Here is a 19,390-nt window from a genome sequence, read left to right on the forward strand (position 1 = left end):
AAGTGTCATTTTCATTAGTTAATTAATTTATTATTTTTGTATTAATGAACTTTAGGTACTTTTGTATGCAATTAACGAAATAAGCTGCAAAGAAACTGGCCCGGGTGTACTAATCCACATAACTGTCAAAAAAGGTAATTTATGAAACAAGTAAAAAATAAAGTAAAAGAAAAGTTTTATTAAGATGAGCTATTATTTAAAATTCATTAAATTGATTTTTAATGGCCTGGAGCTTTATTTAATAGCCATTAGCCTTGTGCCACTACAAGGGCCGGGAGTGGTGGTTATTTTATTGTAATAAGGGACTTGCCTCCTAATAAGGGACGGGCAGTTACAACCGTGCCTTCTCCGGAATTCGGACCCGGGCCCATCGCTACGGCAGTTCCTGTTTTTCTGTAGATGTTTTTAATCATTTGAAGAAATTGGGCACTATTATAGCCATTTTACAAGAATGATTAGCTATATTTGAATATGTGCTCTTATATTGTACGAATACCTGTCAAACTTGTATAGATTGAAATTGTTTAATTGTGCTATTTATAATTGTATAGTAGAAATTTATTATTTTGACTGTAATGAAAAATCAGTTGCAGTTTTTTTAACATGTACACTGCTCAAAAAAAAAAAAAAAAAAAAAAAAAAAAAAAAAAAAAATGGGCTCGGTCCCCCGAGAATTCTTCAAAGAGTCTGCTGGTAGCTGGGTGAATATTATCATTTAGATATATGTGATATCCCATCATTTCATATTTGATTAAAAGTTATTTGCAGACTATTCGTAATATCTTATGTTATGCATATAGAGCATAAAAACATATACAGTGACTGAGACTTTTAGGAAGAAAAGTATTACAACACTAAATGATGTGTAAAAGAGTCATTTCATGTGTAATACACACAGCAAAATAAGAGACTGACTTATGAATAACAACTCACTTCTTTCCTATAATTTATAAGGACAAAATTTACATGGCTAGTGTGCAGTTGTAAATTGAATTCCGGAATAATAATAATAAGAGTTAAACATATTAAAAAGGAGGGAGTTAAAACCAATTTATTGATCTACAACAAGTATTAGTAATTTTATTAATTTTATTAAGTCATTTTATTAATTTATTATTTTTATTAAGTTACCATTAATTCCACTCATGTCCAAATCCATAAGATGATTTTGAAAGAAGATGGTATGCATTAAATAGAAGATACGTAGTAAACACATATTATAAAATGAAATAGGCTTGAATAAATTTAACAAAATGCGTACAGTAAAAATGAGGTCTCAAGGAAAGTATGGACATAAAATATAGCCTAAAAGCCATATTTATAAAAACGTACATTTAATGTGGAGTCTTAAGACGTAATAAAAGTAACAGGAACATAATCATAACAGGCCATCTGTAAACTCTTTACATTTTCAAAAACGGTGAGTCGTAACACATAAACGTAAGCGACTGTGGATAGCCATTTAGCATCTTTTTTTGAAGTAATCTCATTACTATATTACAGGAAGTAATATAGTAATGAGATTACTTCGACAGTATAGTAATCTCATTCTATATTACAGGAATTTGGCGGGCCAGAAAAATTTTCTGAACATCTCCGATATGAAAATCTTACAAATGTATCGGAGTGCAGAAAAGGATTAATATTGGCTAACAAGAGTATGAACAACAGCATCACGAAAATGTCTGACATCAAGAATTTTAGGCAAAAAATTTAAATTTCATTTTTAAAACTTAAGTAAGTGTGCTAAGCCATTTAATGTTACCCCATCCATTCCGCTTTAACGAATTGTTGTTCCCAAAAGCAATTTGCGTTTCTGAGTCTGATTGATAGTACTGTATTTCACATTCTTTACAGATAAACTGAAAAGGACAGTAACTTTAAATTTCTATTTATCAGGGCAGAATAGTAATTCAGTCATAAACAGATAATGTACGATATTGTCTGAAAACGTTCAGATGAACTATATAGTGAGAATAAGTGACAGGGAAACAAATTACGTGTCTCCCTGCATAAAGAGTAGTCTTTCCCTGTGGGGGTTTTCTTGATCCGTTCCTTCCAGCATTGGCAGATAGGTATGAAAGCGAGTTACCTTGCAGAACATAGTGTAGTCTAGGTTAATACAGTTAGTATTTCATATTTACTAAATTAACTTCTTAACTAAAGCCTTTAGTTAGCATCATTGCATTCTAACTAATTAGCTAGTATCATATAATACTACTAATTAGTCAGTATCACTGTAATCTCTCTTCAGAATCAGTTTATGCTAGATAGTAGTAGGTCTTTTATCATTTTGTGACTTGAGCAGGCTTGGTTCTGTTTGACATGTCTAAAGACCTAAAATTACAGCTATGACTGTGATACTATTCTAGAGAGACTAAGCCCGCTCTTTCCGAACTAGCTTTTCAGTCAATCAAAAAGAAATGCATATGGCATGTAGACTGTAGGTACAAAACTCAAATCTGTTTCTTGCTTTCAGCAATGAAGAAACATTATCAGCTCCCTTTCGAGTGAGATTGTACAAAAACACTTAATTTTCATAAACTCAGTTTCCGACTGTATGAGAAAAGCATCCTTTATTTGAATGCCTCTCACAGTATTTCCTTATATTATGGAATTTTTATACTTTTTCGCACTCCAGGTTTAATGAAATGGCAAAGCATTAACTTTGATAATTCATGTGAATTTCTTTCATCAGAGATATCATAGAGATATCAGGCGAGCAATTAAGGCGCTCGTTTAATTAATTTTATTAAAATAAGCTTTTATTTTGAACATGTGAACATTTTTATTCATAATAAAGTGATCAACTTTTGAATAATGTCTTTTGCAGGATGCAGGGTTCTATTAGTTAAAAGAAGTGAGGAACTGATAAAAAGGAAAAATTCTTTAAAGTTACAAGTAGTGAATTTAGGGATTAGGGACAAAAAAATTTAGGGATTTTTTTCATATTGCCATAATTTTATATAAGTTAAAATTCTGGAATGGTATCATCCACATGCACGCATATATACACACGTATATACGCACAGTTAAATATTATGTCATATATATTGTTATAATGAATACTTATCACCTCTTTTGCGTAATACATCATTTCACGTCTTTGCTTCGCTGTAAACTGAATTAACTTGATATATTCGTGGAGTGCCAGTTTTTTACATCCATTATTTTTATGTGTAACGATTAATTGTCCCTTATTCGTTCCTTGATATTTCGGTATTTTCATGAATTATCTTTTTTTTTTCGGAATGGATAACAAAATTATGATAAAAAAACAATGTAATCAACTGTAACCATTAATCCTTTGTATTTGAATTTTTTAAAAACCAAGAAGTATTTCGTCCCAGAAGATACATTGCTTACATGTGACAAAAATAATAGTTATAAAGACAGTCAATTATATTTACGGTACTTTTCCGTTTTGCCGGCGCAGGCGATAAAGTCGCCAACAGTGCTACAACTGATGCCAAACGGAATAACCTCACTGGTAACCTTTTACGCTTCATTTTCAAAACAAGTCGCAGCCATTTCTTATCAGATTGATTGTTTCTTTCAATATTGGCATAAAATTACATAGAATTTTTACCAGATAGTTCAATTTTATGCCCTAAGGCCATTCGCGGTAATTAAATCAACTAGGATGCAATCACACCACTCACCCGAAGGCAAAAATATGGAAAAGGCAAAATCAAGGGTCATCAGTTCTAATGAGAATGCACTAGCGAAGTAAAGCACCGCGGTTCTGCATAATATCTGAGTAAGCTATTCGTACGAATTGAAATAATTCTTGCATTTAAAATTGTATTCCAAATTAAGATTTAACTTAATGTAGATAATTACTGAGAAAATTAGATTTTGGTAGCGCAGTTTACGTGAGATGAGATCACTTGGAATCACGTGATATGAACCGGCGAATCAGGAGGTTGAACAGTGAAAGCATAGTAAATTCTTAAATTAATGTCTTTTTACAAATTTATTGTCTTCATTTATTGGCTTTTTTCAAAATTTTAAACGATATTAAAACATTTATGCCTTCAAAATAAAAAATTCTCAGAACTAACATTTGTTAACATTTTTTATGCGTATACTGTATGTTGTCGCCAATAAAGTCTGCTTGGCGAGATTGCGCCGGCGAAACGGAAAAGTACCATATTTACTACTAATAATAAATCAAGTAGTAGTAGTAATAGTTTTAAAAATTATAAGAAATAGCAATTGCTAAAAAGAGTAAGGAAATGATTAATAATTAATTTGGGATTAAGTGTACAAATATTTTACTGTTGTCTTCTTATATATATTTTATAATATGCACAAAACTCATGATGCGATTAACTAGCACAGGGATACTCGCAGAAAATAAATTGTTATGTCATTTTACGCAGACACAGAAAACTTTATTCATCATTTGAAACTTGGGTCAGTTACTGCAAGATTAATAGCTGTGTCGAAAGAGGTGTTAGTTTTCTTTCCAAATCATTAAGACAGCAACAATCAGTTTGGTCCAAAATGTGAAAGCGGAGGAAGCTTTTCATTTCACATTATTTAACGTCTGGGAAGATGAAATTGCAATAATAATTTGAAATTTGATACACTCATAGTTTGTTAAAAATGTTCCAAATGTTAGACCTAACATAGTTTGAGTCCATGCAGTACTATGCCGTCAAAATAAAAGGAATTTAAACTTCATTTGAAATAAAAATGTTGTAAATTTATTAAACATTTATCCGATGCAAACCAATACATTTCCAGCAGATTTAAATGAGTGGTAAACACTGTTGCTTCATACACCGTCATTTATTTTTATTTAAAATTTCAAATTATTATTGCATCCGTTATAAACACAAACATATTCTATACGTTTTAACGTAGGGTTATAGTTCTCACTTCAAAAGTAAGACTGATACTCTCAAACAGTAGAATAAATGAGTCTGTATTTACTGACAAGTGATTTTAAAAGCCGTAGGTGAATTTCATTTTTGCGGTAGCATCTAAGTTCTTGTAAGAATTCTTAAATAGCTATTTGAATATCTCAATGATGTTTAAGACAAAGCTAAATAAAACAGCAAGGTAATTATTTGAAAACATTTTGCACATTTTTTTTATTTAAAAATAAATCTAATAATATCTTATTTTAAATAATCTGTATCTCAAAATGCACTGGTCATCAAAATTAAAGGATAATGACAGAAAAACGTGACTGGTACTTAAAAATTATTAACAGAAATTCGTACAAAAGCATTAGCTAACATAAATTACAACGTTTTACAGTTGAGTATTCGCAAAAATATTGAAATTAACACCAAATCTATGAAAATTGAAAAATAATGGAAAAAATTAACCTCTTGCGTGTTTCTTAATATAGTGTATTAAGAGTATTAAGAGTGTTTCTTAATATAGCGTATGGTTACCTCGGACAGATATACATACCTCACATCTTGATTTCATAGATTTTACCAAAGGCTGGTCACGTTTTGTAGAACTCAACGCTACTCTTCTAAAATTGAAAATATCAGCTCCTGGAGGATACGGAGAGGAATTCGGTGAGCTGAGATTCGGCTGAGATTCGGCGAGAAGACATCACGCACATGTTCAATGGGGTTCATGTCGGGTGAGTACGGTGGTCAGTCCATTCGAGTGATATCTTCGGTTTGCAAGTATTCTGACAACACATATGTGATCCATTAGCAAAAGCTCTGGTCCAACAGCAACCCTAAACAATCTAACTTCGAATTCAAATACTCGTCCACATATCTCCAAGCGGTTGCAGAACCTCCTTGAAACATACATAGCTCGGTGCGGTCACTTGTCATAATTCCTCCCCAAAATATTAAACCTCGGTCGCTGAAACTAGATATTTCACTGACACTGGAAAGAGAAAGCTGCATATTCCTTCCTCTCCCCGTCTCAAAATACGTCCAAAATCACTCTTCAGATTATGTCTGGACTCTTCAGTAAACAATGCCTTGTCGTCTTGGCTTCATTGAACATGACGACGACGATATTTTAAACAGTCGCCTCTGGAAACTGGAGTAAGTGCGACACAAACCATTGGTTTTCTCGCATACAGTCCAAACTCGTTAAGCCTTCGTATAGCAGTACAACTGCTAATTCGAGTTCCTGTGGCAGCCTGAATGTCTAAAACCAAATATCTTGTAGTCGCTTCGCAGTTTTTCCAAGCCGACGACAGAAAACGGTCTTCTGATGCAGGTTTTGCACTTGGTTGCCCTTGATCAGGCTGTCTGTCAACTTATCCAGTTCTTAAAATGCGGCTTCAAACTCCTGAAATGACATTTTGAGGGATATTCTGTAAGGATCTTAAGTTTTACTAACGTTTATTTTATTTTAAATCTTTACTATCACTTCTTATTTTCTACTTCCGGCCAGAATTATAAGCGTTAACGTATTTATGCAAAATTTGTCTGGCGAACGCCAAGTACTTAAGTTGTGGCTTTTTGCCAAGCGAAGGAGAGGAAGCAGTTAGTCGAAGCAGGCCGCTTACCTTAGAAGTTTTACCCAGTTGCTGGTTGCCTTCCAGGCCAGAGGTTTAATCCTCTTGATAATTTTTAAACGTATTGTAGTGTTCACAGTTCTCTGTACTACATACGGCTTCCTGTTAATATAAGGCCAATCTTCCACGTTTATTATTTCAAAGTTAAGAGTTTAGTTATATTTTTATATTCTTACGTTCAGACCACAAGTAGTGGGTCTTTGTATTCCGAAGTACGGAAATTATTGTAAATAGAGAAAAATAAAGGGTTTTGTATACCCTTCTTGTGTATCCTGTCTACTTTCCACAGTTATTGAACATAGCTTTAGTAAGCTCTCTGTTCCGAGTCAGGTCCTTGCATGTTCCCGAAGAAGGTAAGACGGAACATGGAACCTGATAATTCAAATATTGGGTAACTTCCATTTGTGCTTGACTTCCCCCGATTCTGCCAATCATTCGCCACTTTTGACCTTCAATTAAAGATGCCTTTGCGCCATAAATACTGAATACTGATCACTATCAGAAACTACATTCATTTTAAACAAAACTACAGACCGGAATTCCAACATTCGTCCATCGGGATATTGTCAATTACTGAATTTGCATATTTCCGGCACTAACGTATGCTCGAAATTGCAATTTTGTGTTCAATTGTATTTTAAATTGACATAAATAATTACAACCCTAGAAATTGTTTGCAACATTAACTTAGTGAGCATATTTTTTCTTATTATCCTTTGATTTTGATGACCATTGTACTAATCAATTACATTTCACGTTTTGTTCTCTTCTGTCATTTTAATGATGGTACGCATATCAGCTCACTCTAAAAGAAGCTGTTAATTAGCTATGCAAAGAAAATGTTAGGAAATAATATTAATACTGTTCTTTAAATGGTGACATACTATGTTGAGATACATGCTAGTAGATAATTCTTTTGAGTACTGTTACACTGCATCGTATCTGCCGGTATTTTCAGCCGAGTAACTTACGAGTATTCATCAAGTACTCGTCCAATACAATCGAGTTCTGACTGAGTATTATCTGGACAATTAAAATGTCGGAAAAACATTAATATACCTGAAATTTAAATCTCACGCATTAATTTCTTAACCTTAAAACATTTTAATTCTCCAGATATTAGACTTATATTAATGTTTTTTCTACATTTCTTGTCTTTTCACAATACATTGTTGAGCCAGATGACTGTGCAAAGTGTACAGGAAGCGGCACTGTTTAACGCTAGGATTCAATTTTAACCATTAACACAGTGGAATGTTATTCTAGAAGAAGCTATCTTGTCGCAGGCACTAAAAAGTAGTGATTAGAGCTGTCGAAGGTTTGACTGCTCCATAACTATTAAAAACTTAGTTAAGTTTCCGTTCTGTTGGAGTAGAACTGAATAGAATCCTTCACCATAATCACATTTCAGTTTTAGCATGTTGCCTAGCAGCTGTAATTGCAGGCTGATGAGAAGTTACGCAAGTCCTTTTCTTTTCAGTCAGTTTCTTTCCTTTTTAGCTGTACCTACAAGTCGTCGCTAATAGATTTATGGTAAATTTTACATTTGAATTTTAACATGTGTAACAGAAGTTTCAGGAGAAACCAAGCTAATCTTTATTCATAAACTTCCATGATCAGTTATTAGGTGAGAGGTCATGCAATCTAAGTTTATTCATCCGGTAGAAGTAATGAGAAAGCAGAAAGTTAAAGATCATGCTAAATATTTAATTTTTAATGAAGAATCTACTTTCGTATTGATTTAAAACCAACCAAACGTCCAGTCCGCATATATACATTGAAAAGCATTTCTCGTGTTACCATTTAAGTACGCGGACATTCATCTTAAAATATTCCTTGAGTTAAAACACAAAGCCTGAGGTGCATTTTGCAATTTGATCAAGAAAATACCGTTTACTCTTAGCGTTTTTGGAAAGCTTACAATTTTTGGAAAGATTCCAGGCCGCTCGGAGGGTTAGAATAAGAAGTGACATGTGATATTTAAATTTGGCATCCATGAAGATCTGAGCATTTAAGATATCGTCGATATCTTTATTTTTAAGATGAGGGTTAGATTTCTTATATTTATAGTCAGTTGAAACTGACTACCCTCTAACTGACGATTTGAACGATGGCTACATGTAGTTGCATACTACACCGTCAATTTATAATAGCTAAGTGAATACCAAGAGGAGAATGCTTACAGGATTTTAAATTGTACAGTTTGCCGACAGAAGCATGTCTTCTTAAAATTTCCTCTAAATTATAAATCGTGTGGATATTTATTTAGATGCTTTCAACCGAATCAAAGTCGATTTGTATTTTCTCAGATGACATAAAGAAGTTTTCTTGAGTATTTAAAGGAAATGTCATGTTTAGATCGATCGATAACTGCATGAGCATCTTTATAACTGTGAAAAACGGCTAATGAATACGTAAAGGAACATGCAGGTTTAAGCTAAAATCTCTCTTTCTTAAGTACTTGAACAATTTGCGTAAAATGCGTACATGTTACATTTTCTGAAATGATGTGTCTTATCAATAAAGATCACTAATTAAGTATATAATCTAGAATGGACTTATTGCGATATTAAAGTCATCACACATCGGATTGATTTCACAGTGAAATGTACAGTACCAGTATCAGCTTGTAGAGTTTATTAGATAAGAGCGTATGCTGAATGTTCATTAAAACTTTTGATGAACATTGACTTCAAAAAAGAAATTTTTCTGCATTCTCAAACCTCGTAAATTCAAAATTATTGTAATAATCAGGCTTTTGGTAAATTTATTTTAACTTATGAACAGGTTTCAATTAATTGTATTCATGATTTTTTAATGCGCATTCTCTTTGGGAAAAGTTAAATTTATATAACTATTTATTTGATCATCAGATTGATCAAAGCTTCTAAATGGAATTTCTTGTATATAATTTATCTAGCTATTTAAAATTTTATTATTTTTATGGATGCATCTTCGTAGAGCTTCGCAGACAATGTCATTTTCTTCCATAATTAAGATGCTTTCTTTTGATCTCTTATATGCAGAAAGGTCTCAGCTTGTTTTAATATTGCAACTAGATTTTAATTTCTAAAATTAGAAAGGCTTTACGAAAAGCCTTCGAGAACAAAGAGGTTAACAAAAATAAATAAGCTAGTAATAAAACGGCAAATAATGAATAATTAATTAAAGTGGGAAGTATAATTTAATTAGGTCAAATTCATTATAGGTAAATCAAAATTAAATTAATGTATCTTGAAAGTTAAATGGAAATGAATAAATTAATAACGAATTTTTCAAACAATCATAAAAGTGAAATAATAAAACAAATGAAAAACGAGTAAATAAAAATAGAAATTAGGCAGATACCGAGGTTAATCGAAAGGTCAGTATTTTGATTAGAATTCTTCACATTTCGATAAAAACACATTGTTATTTTGGTTTTTAATACAGTTGAAACCCCTTTGATGAGATGAGTTCAGCCTATAAAAATTCCTTTTCCCGAGAGGATCGCATTTTGATGTGAAGAATTTCTTCCTTAGTTTGACAGGTTTTTCCATTTTGCGCTCTTTAAGAAAATTAAAGCATTCATTCAGTATGCGATATTAGTATCTATTTTAATAACTGCTAACGATGCTGCATTATTTAACAATTTTATTTTAATATTGCGATATAGTTACACAATAAAGTACCGGATCTCATTTTATTTGGTGTTCCTGTGATCTCTGGCTGGTGGTCTGATTTTAGTAAAAGTTTGAGAAGTGGCAAAACCCGATTCCTGCTGAACTTAAATACTGGATATAACGAGGGTTTCCATGCCTTAAACTAGACACTAATAACACACTGAAATCAACCGCTAAATCCATCCATAAACTAATCTTTCTTTAACCTCATAAACTACTATTAACTAGCTAATTTGTTTTTTAATATGTAGCTTCAAAATGTCTCGTGTTTTTATGTTTGTATTTGCTGCATACGCCTATTAAGGCTTATGATTTTAAATAATTCAATTTTTTTAATAAAAAAGGTAAATTAAACATCCGTTGAATTTAGTTCTATAACAGCGTCTTTGCTACCTTCTCAGAAATATTTCAGATTTCTAGAAAAGGTACTGTATTTAATTTTAATGTTTAATGCATTACCTTATGAAACGTTAGTGAATATGAGAAAAATATTGAATACAAACATGAATGAACCAAACTTAGCTAAATATACAAAATAGTATAAGCAACTAAGGGCCTTTTTCAGAACTCAAAATTATAAAACGAAATAAAAACTAAGTAATGAATTGCATTTAACTCTATGGTGAACAACAAATATTCTCTTTCAGTTGCTTGCGATGCAGTTGTTGCCAATTCATCCACCATGGCAGGTTCTAAAATAAAAGGAGGAGAATGCAGAAGTACCCATTAACCATGTAAAATACAGAACTCCAATTATCCGAATCAACTCAGACAGGACCTCATTCTGATAATTAAAAATTCGGATAATTTGATTTTTTCCCGAAGAAAGGGTTTACATGAACTTCAATTAATTACTGTATGCAATGAAAATGTTGAAAAAGAACTATTTTTAAAGAAAAAAGGTTTTATTTAATTAAAATGAAAAGCCAACACTTCTATGTACATGTTATATAGCGTACTGTACAGTACTTACAAGTGCTGAAAGTCATTGCTTGCTCAGCATTTAGGTCTGTTTGACGGGCACTGCGCCTGCACTTAAAATTTCTTAATCAGCCGTTACCTGCTTTAAAGGATGAACAACCCGGCTTTTGAGCTAAGATCTTAGCTTTTTCACAAAGAATCGGACACAAAATTGAGTTTCCCATACAACGTTACGGCTGTTATATAGAACAGTAAGGAAGAACACACGATTGCACGCAACTCGATTTGCTTAAGGCGTCTCATACACCTTAAAATCTCAAAAAAAGTGATTTTTCAAATTTTGGCTCATTTTAAAGCTAATTGTTTTCTGCTTATTTTGACACCACTCCCAACGATATAACTGCAGTAGTTTTTTCTCTATGACCAAATATAAAAAATCAGTCAGGCGCCATTTTGTTGATTTAAAGGGCTGGCGCAGCTGCGTCAGCAATGAGGCTGTCTGTTTGGGTTTCAAGGGCTATCAACACGGATTTTTTGTAAACATATTTTGGACAACTTAACTCGTTTTATAATTTATATTTTTGCTTGAGTTTTTTCTAAGCTGTGTGTTGAAATCTTAATCCAGCTTTGGATTAGCGTGAAGCGTGATTGTTTACAAGCTCTTTTGCGATTTCTAAATTTCTTTTGACTTTTTTGAAGGTGTTTTTATTATAACATTGCAGTTTTTGTTAATATTATTATCACCTGATAATTATGGAAAATTGTGAAGAAGATGTAAAAAATAAAAGATCTTCTGGTACTCGACCAAAGAAAAGAAAGTTCCAGGGAAATCAGCATAATGTTACATTGAATAAGAAGTGTGGTGTCAGTTCTTCGTTTAAAAAATTAAATAGTGACACTGTTTTGCCACCAAGAGATAAAGATAATTTAGAGCCTAATTTTAGTGGTTATAGACTATTTGATTTGGATATTCTATTTCAATTTATTGAAAATAATTTATGTTGTAAAATTTGTAAAGGTAATGTTCATTTAAGTGAACTATTTCATCATGGTTTAAGCTCAAAATTTGAGTTACTATGCTCAGTGTTCATGTAAAAGAACTTTCAGAAACTCTAATATGTTGGGTGTCCGAAAAAATATATCAGAGCTAAACAGAAGATTTACGTATGCAATGCGAACTCATGGTCAAGGGAAAGCTGCTATGCAGAAATTCTGCTGCGTTATGGATCTCCCTCCTGTGATTGCACATCGTTCCTAAAATATGCATGTAAAGCATATTCTGTCTGCGACAACACATGCTGCGGAAAGATCAATGAAGAAAGCTGCGCAAACAGAAGCAGTTCTTTCAAATTCGTCGTTAAATGTGACTGTAAGTGGAAACGATACGTGGAAGACTCGAGGACATACGTCTTTGGTTGGAGTCTGTTCCGTAATAGGGTCCGAAAGCAACAAAGTAATCGATACAGAAGTACTGTCTTTATATTGCAAAGGTTGCGAGTCATTTCAAGGAAATGGCGTAAGTGAACACAAGGCCTGTTTGAAGATTCATGTTGGTTCTTCAGGAAAAATGGAAGTGAATGGAATGATAAACATTTTTTCACGTTCCATGGAAAAAAGAGGTGTAAAATATACTTCTTATATTGGTGACGGTGATGCAAAAACTTTTGCAGGTATAACTGACGCCAAACCATATGGTTCATTAACTATAGAAAAAATTGAATGTGTTGGGCATATTCTAAAACGAATGGGAACAAGGCTACGCAAATTAAAACTTGAAAGAAAAAAAGTAAAATTAAATGACGGTAAACCTACTTCTGGGAAAGGGAGACTAACAGATAAGTTAATAAATGAAATAACTTCGTATTATGGTAATGCGATTAGAGAATATAATGAGTCTGTTAGTGATATGAGAAAAGCCATTTGGGCAATTTACTACCACAAAATATCGAGTGATAAAAAGCGGATTCATGACTTTTGTCCTACAAATGAAACCACATGGTGCAAATACAATAAAGCTAAGCAAAATAAAACTGATTATAAGCATATAAATTCTGTACCGATCGCTGTAATGGAGACAATAAAGCCAGTTTTTATAGATTTGTCACAACCTTCGTTATTGAGACGTTGCCTTGGCGGCAAAACACAAAATAATAATGAATCATTTAATTCTTTAATTTGGAAATTTTGTCCAAAGACATGTGGTGCTGGTAGTAGGATAGTTCAAATTGCAGTAAATGAAGCATTAATTGCTTTTAACGAAGGGTCTGTTGGTAGACATTCTGTAATGAATGAGCTACAGCTTTTTAGAAGTAAGTTTTCTATTGAAGGATTTTTACAAATTGATAACAAGAGAATAGATAATGCAGAAAAGAAATGCTTGTCAGAAACAAAAGAAAAGCGTAAACTTAAAAGGCAACTAAAAATGTCAGAAGTGCAGGCCTCCATAAAAAATGATGGGGATGTTTATTGTGCTGGTGGGTTTTAATTTGTAAATAAAATTTTAGCAGTTTAGCGTGCAATTTGAAGTAAGTCGTAAAAGGTTTTTTCACCCATGTTAAGTAATATATATATTATACAATATAATACAAATCATATGCTTAAATGCTTGAGTTTATTTAACTAAAGTGGTTATATAAAAATAAATTATTTGTGCAAATATGCTACATGTATTTTAATATACGGCTATCATTCTGTCATGGTAATGTATATAGTAAGGTAAATTTAACGTGTTTCATACTAACAAAAGCTTATGCAATTTATTAGGATTTATACTTTTTAAATATATCATTTTGAAAATAAATATACCATGCACTTTATTATTAGAAAGTTGTATACTGAAGTATTTGCATCAAAACTCAATTTTCTTAAAATACGTTTTTTCGCAGTTGTATACATAGCATTTAAAGTATGCTAAAGTTACCCTGTGGAAGAACTATTAAATGATTTATATGTTTGATATACAATAATACATTACAGAGAACTTTACCTGAAACATTTGCCTATAAGTAAGTTCCAATTTGTAAGAAAAACTTTAGTTGTATCATTGATTGCGTTGAAGTTTCAAATTATTTTTAGTTGATATGTTATACTTTGATGAATGTAGCTTATTTTACATTAATTATGCTTATACCAACTATTGGAAATTGTATAATATTACAATATCACTCAGAAAATAAGCATTTTATTCATTTCATAACAAGAAAAGTATTTTTAAAAAAATATTTACATTAAAATTTGATTATCTCAAAACATGAATTTTCACTGTTGCGCGCATGATATTTTAAAAACGGTTCTTGGTACACACGTGAAATTTGATGGACTTCTTTATATGAGTATTATCATCTAACTGAACCAAAAATATATTGAATATTTTAATAGTCAAAAATTTTATGCATGGAAATATTAAATTTTTTTAAAATTAAAATGCATTGTATAAATTGAGTTCTAAATAAAATGAGAATTTAACATGAAATTCTTAAGATTTTTGGTTCACAGTAGCCTTTAGATGCTATACAAGCTATATATTAACTATGAAGTTAAAATATATAACAGAACGTTTTAAATTGTGCGCGCAAGGTGGGAGTATTACATGAACATATAAAAAATTACCTGACAAAGAAGATTAAATTATAAAAAATTTGTGGCAACACAAACTATTTGCTTACTAATTCACAAAGCAGCTGTGCTATGTAGTCAGCTGTAAAAAACTGGAAGTAATTGCTTTAAAAATAAATAAGCTATCCCAATTCTTACAATAGTATCATATTTAGAGATTTTAAGGGTTTTAAGGTGTACGAGCCCCTTTAAATATCTGATGCTATATAAAATCCATAATTAATTTTTTGAGCTGTATACTTAAAGTAATTAATAAGGTTTTGCTACGTAATTTAGTTAGATACTGATAATTTCTCTTCCACAATTTTACATTTGTAGGACTACGTCGCATATTCTCAGATGATGTCATATATTATTTTAAGCTTCACCTGTAGAGACATTAGGTATTTTTTGAAAGCAGACAAGATGAAAAATAGCAAACGCCTTCGCCGGGAATCGAACCACGGACCTCTGGAATATAGGCCCAGCGTGCTACCGTTACACCACAAAGGCACGCTAGGGAAGTGGGAGAAATAACTTATATACTCCCCTTTTTAAAGGGCGACTAGTGTTTTAGGGGACATAGTCGCCAAATCCTGAGTGCGGAGAATCATCATCCACAACCCTTTTAGTTCGGGCGCCACTTGTAGAGTCATTAGAATTTTTTTAGAGGCAGACAAGATGAAAAATAGCAAACGCCTTCGCCGGGAATCCAACTAAGGACTTCTGGAATACCGGCCCAGCGTGCTACCGTTACACCACAAAGGAACGCTAGGGAATTGGGAGAAATACCTTATACACCAAGCAAAACACAAGAAAACGTCAACAATACTGTCGACAAGATTCAAACTCCGAACTCGTCGATTAATCAGTTGGATGTGGTATCAGTTTTACTTAGAAAGGAGAACATTCCTTATATTTTCCCTCACTCAAAAAGGCGACTGAAAACACAGACAACCCATTAGCCAAATGGAGGCAGTAGTGAATTATCGTCCAGTACATTTTAATCGGACTTCCCTTGTAGAGTGTTTAGGAATTTTTGGAGTGAAAAACAGTTGGAAATTAGCTATGCCGTCACCGACATATGAATTCCAGATCATCCGATTGCTAGCCTGACATACTACTATTTACACCACAAAAGTACACGATAAGGATGATGAAAATTCCCAATACGGTAAGAAGCTGAACTATATAATTTCTGCCTATTAATAACTGATCTATCATTGCAACAAAAATCATTAAGAAATCATTCCATAATCGTAACTGAAATAAATAATTCTTAAACATTGCAAAACAACTAAAAATCTAATAATTTTGAAAGAAAGTCGGTGTTACAACTCGAACGCAAAATGAGCGAAAGTTTCTCTTCAGCCAGTGGCAACGGGGAGTCGAAAAACGAACTTAGAAGAGAGCGGTCGCTCAGTCGGTTTCTCTCGATAGAATTTGATACGAAGGGGGGATAATCCCCATCTTTTGATTTGAAATTAATCTCAAATTATATATATATTGTAATATAAAAGATGTGTGTAAATAAAAGTCATTAAGATTTAATTGAATTAGTGATCTGAATCGAATATAGAAATCGAAAGCTCTCCCAAATAGAACTATGGATTTTAGAAATGACATATTTTAATGGTGCCTTCACCAAGGGACGTTTGGATTAGAATTTAGAAGATTAGCAGTTGGATTACCTGTAAACAGGTAAGCAATTCCTTTTTCTTTGAAAATTTGGAAAAAACTGAGTTTCAATATTGTGATTAGTCAATTTTAAAGGTGGAAGCTTTAGACAAACTAAAACAGAAACGTGCGAATGAGCGTAGTAGCGTTACGAAATTAATTACAAAAATAGAATCTTTGTTGTCAGAAAATATCGAAAACACAAACATTGAGGAATTGCAGGAGATGAATGAAACTATTCTCGAAAGAGAAAACACGTTGAAAATGTTGAATTCACAAATCGAAACTCAGTTAAATGATGCTAAAGAATTTGAAAAAAGATATTTCTGCAAGTGATAAATACAATAAACAAATTATGTCTGCAAAGTTTAGAATTAACATAAGATTAAATAAATGTAATGAAAATTTGTCTGTGAAAAATGCATCAGATGCAAATTCTTTGAACACTTCTGTTTCTGAAATAAATGTATCGTCATCGGCTATGAAATTGGCAAAGTTAAATATACCAAAATTGTCAGAAGCTGCAGGAAAATGGTTAGAATTTTTTAACAGTTTTCAAGCTGCGATTGATCAGAACAAAGCGTTAAGCAAGATTGAAAAATTCGTATACCTTAAATCATTATTGATAGGGCAAGAATATAATATCGTTGAAAGATTTCAATTAACCGAACACAATTACGATTCGTGCTTAGAACTTTTAAAAGAACGCTTTGGAAAACCAGAGAAAATTATAAAATCACATATGAATAATCTTTTGGACATAGAACCAGTTAAAAATTCTTCTAACTTAAATGCACTAAGAATATTACACGACGCTTGTGAAATAAACATTCGAAGCTTAAGTAATTTACGAGTAACTTCAGGTTCGTACGGACACTTGTTAAATCCGATGTTATTGAAATTATTGCCTCATGATTTGATTCTCGAATATCACCGAAAGCGTGATCCAAAAGAGGAATCTGATGTTACAGGTTTAATTGCTTTTTTGAAAAACGAAATTGAATGCCGCGAACAAACGTACGCAGTTAACAAACCGGAACCGAAATTCGTTCCATTGAACGGAAAGAATAAACACTTTGACAAACACAAAAGTAATTATAAATACACAAACAATAAGTTTATCTCCAAAGTTAATCCCTCGTCGACGGCAGAATTATTAGCTCCCGTAAAAGAAGAAAACTGTATTTTTTGCAAAAAATAACACACATAATAGTGAAAAGTATAATATGAGTGTAAATGAAAAACGAAATGTTCTGCGATTACAAGCTCGATGTTATGTTTCTCTAGCTCAAGGTCATCGATTTTCCGATTGTTCTGAGAAAACGTATTGTGTATACTGCCACAAAAAACATTATGCAACCCTTTGTTATAAAAATGAGAAAAAACCCGAAGCGTCGCAATCAAAAGGTGTAGAAAATTCAGCGTGCAATCACATTAGCATTGACAGATTAAAATATTTTTACAGACGGCGACAGTAGAACTTAAAAGTAGGTCACGCAATAAATTAGTTCGTTGTTTATTTGACAGCGCTAGTCAACGCTCGTATATTCAGAAAAGTCTGTCTAAACAACTGGGATTAAAAGTCGTGGGAAGGGAAGAAATAATGATTCATACTTTCGGATCTCAAGTGCCTCACAAACGGAACTGTGCGCGAGTAGAAGTAAAAATAAAAAATATTTTTGATAACGAGGAATTAATTATTCAGGTTTTAGAGACTGATGAAATATCGAATGCTGAGCTAGACTATCCTCCGCAAAATATTAAGGAGTTCTTAAAAGAAAGGGGAATAATTTTAGCGGATGTTAATCACGAATCTTTAAATAACAACAACGTATCTTTACTCATTGCAGCTGATAATTATTGGAAATTAGTAAAAGACAAAATTGAACGTTTTGATTTCATCATTAGTTACAATGGAAACTAAAATGGGTTGGATTTCAATGGGAAAACTATTTGACCGTATTGAAGATGGGGAAAATGTAACTCATGCCGTCGCAGTGACTTTATTAATTCACACATCGAAGATTGAAAATTTGTGGAAATTAGATTTATTGGGGATTCAAGACCCTGTTGAAACAAAATGTAGAAAGGAAATGGAAATTGCCGAATTGAATCATTTTAACGAAACTGTTACCTTTAAAGAGGGAAGGTATGAGGTTCAGTTGCCTTGGGTAACAGAAAAGGACTCTTTAAGTCAAAATTTTGATATTGCTAGACAGCGTTTAAACAGTACGATACACCGGTTTTGTGTTCATAAAATTCATAAATATAGATACAAAAACGCAAATTCGAGGATTCCGAAAATGTTTTCACAGATTGGTTAAATAAAGGAATTACAGAAGAAGTTCCTGAACACGAAATGAATAATCAGTGTCACTATTTACCACATGAAGCGGTATTCAAAGAAACTTCGACCATGAAATTGCGACCGGTTTTTGATGCTTCCTGTAAAGACAAAAATTCGCGCTCACTTAATGATTGTCTAGAAAAGGGTCCAAATTTGCTGGAACAAATTATTCCTATAATTTTAAGATTTCGCAAGAATAGAATAGGAGTTATTTCAGACATAAGAAAGGCTTTTTTGCAAATGTCAGTGAATAAGAGTGATCGAGATTTCTTACGATTTTTATGGTGGAAAGACTTTGACAAGGAGGCACTTAGAGTTTTTAGACATAAACGCGTTGCTTTTGGATTGAATTGCAGTCCCCTTTTAGTGGCTGATGTATTAAGCCATCACATTGATCTAAATTCGTATAAATATCCTGAAACAGCGGAAAAATTAAAGGAATCATTCTACGTAGATAATTCCATTACATCTGTTTCTGATGAAGAGACACTTACGCGCTTCATCGAGGAATCGAAACAGATATTAGATTTTGCCTGAGAGGGTGGGAGCACACTTCTCTTTTGAAATCTGAGGACAGTATAGAACCTACTCCTGTATTGGGAATTTTGTGGGATAAAGAAGATGATAGCCTTTTCTGTGAGGTGAAGACTGCTACTTACAAACCAGTGAATCTTACTA

At 32.6% G+C, this 19,390-nt stretch overlaps 1 protein-coding gene and 1 non-coding gene across 2 annotated transcripts in view; both read right to left on the reverse strand.

Annotated features, from left to right (window-relative positions):
• Positions 1 to 19,390, reverse strand: part of Elk (Eag-like K[+] channel) — a 933,814-nt gene that overhangs the window by 126,806 nt on the left and 787,618 nt on the right. The window lies entirely within an intron of this gene.
• On the reverse strand, positions 15,130 to 15,201 carry TRNAI-UAU (transfer RNA isoleucine (anticodon UAU)). Its single transcript has one exon. It is a non-coding gene; the product is annotated as a tRNA-Ile (tRNA).

This window comes from Stegodyphus dumicola, chromosome 2 (genome assembly GCF_044657685.1).
Source record: "Stegodyphus dumicola isolate Sdum_Otavi_A_Nest chromosome 2, ASM4465768v1".
In the NCBI taxonomy this organism is placed as follows: domain Eukaryota; kingdom Metazoa; phylum Arthropoda; class Arachnida; order Araneae; family Eresidae; genus Stegodyphus; species Stegodyphus dumicola.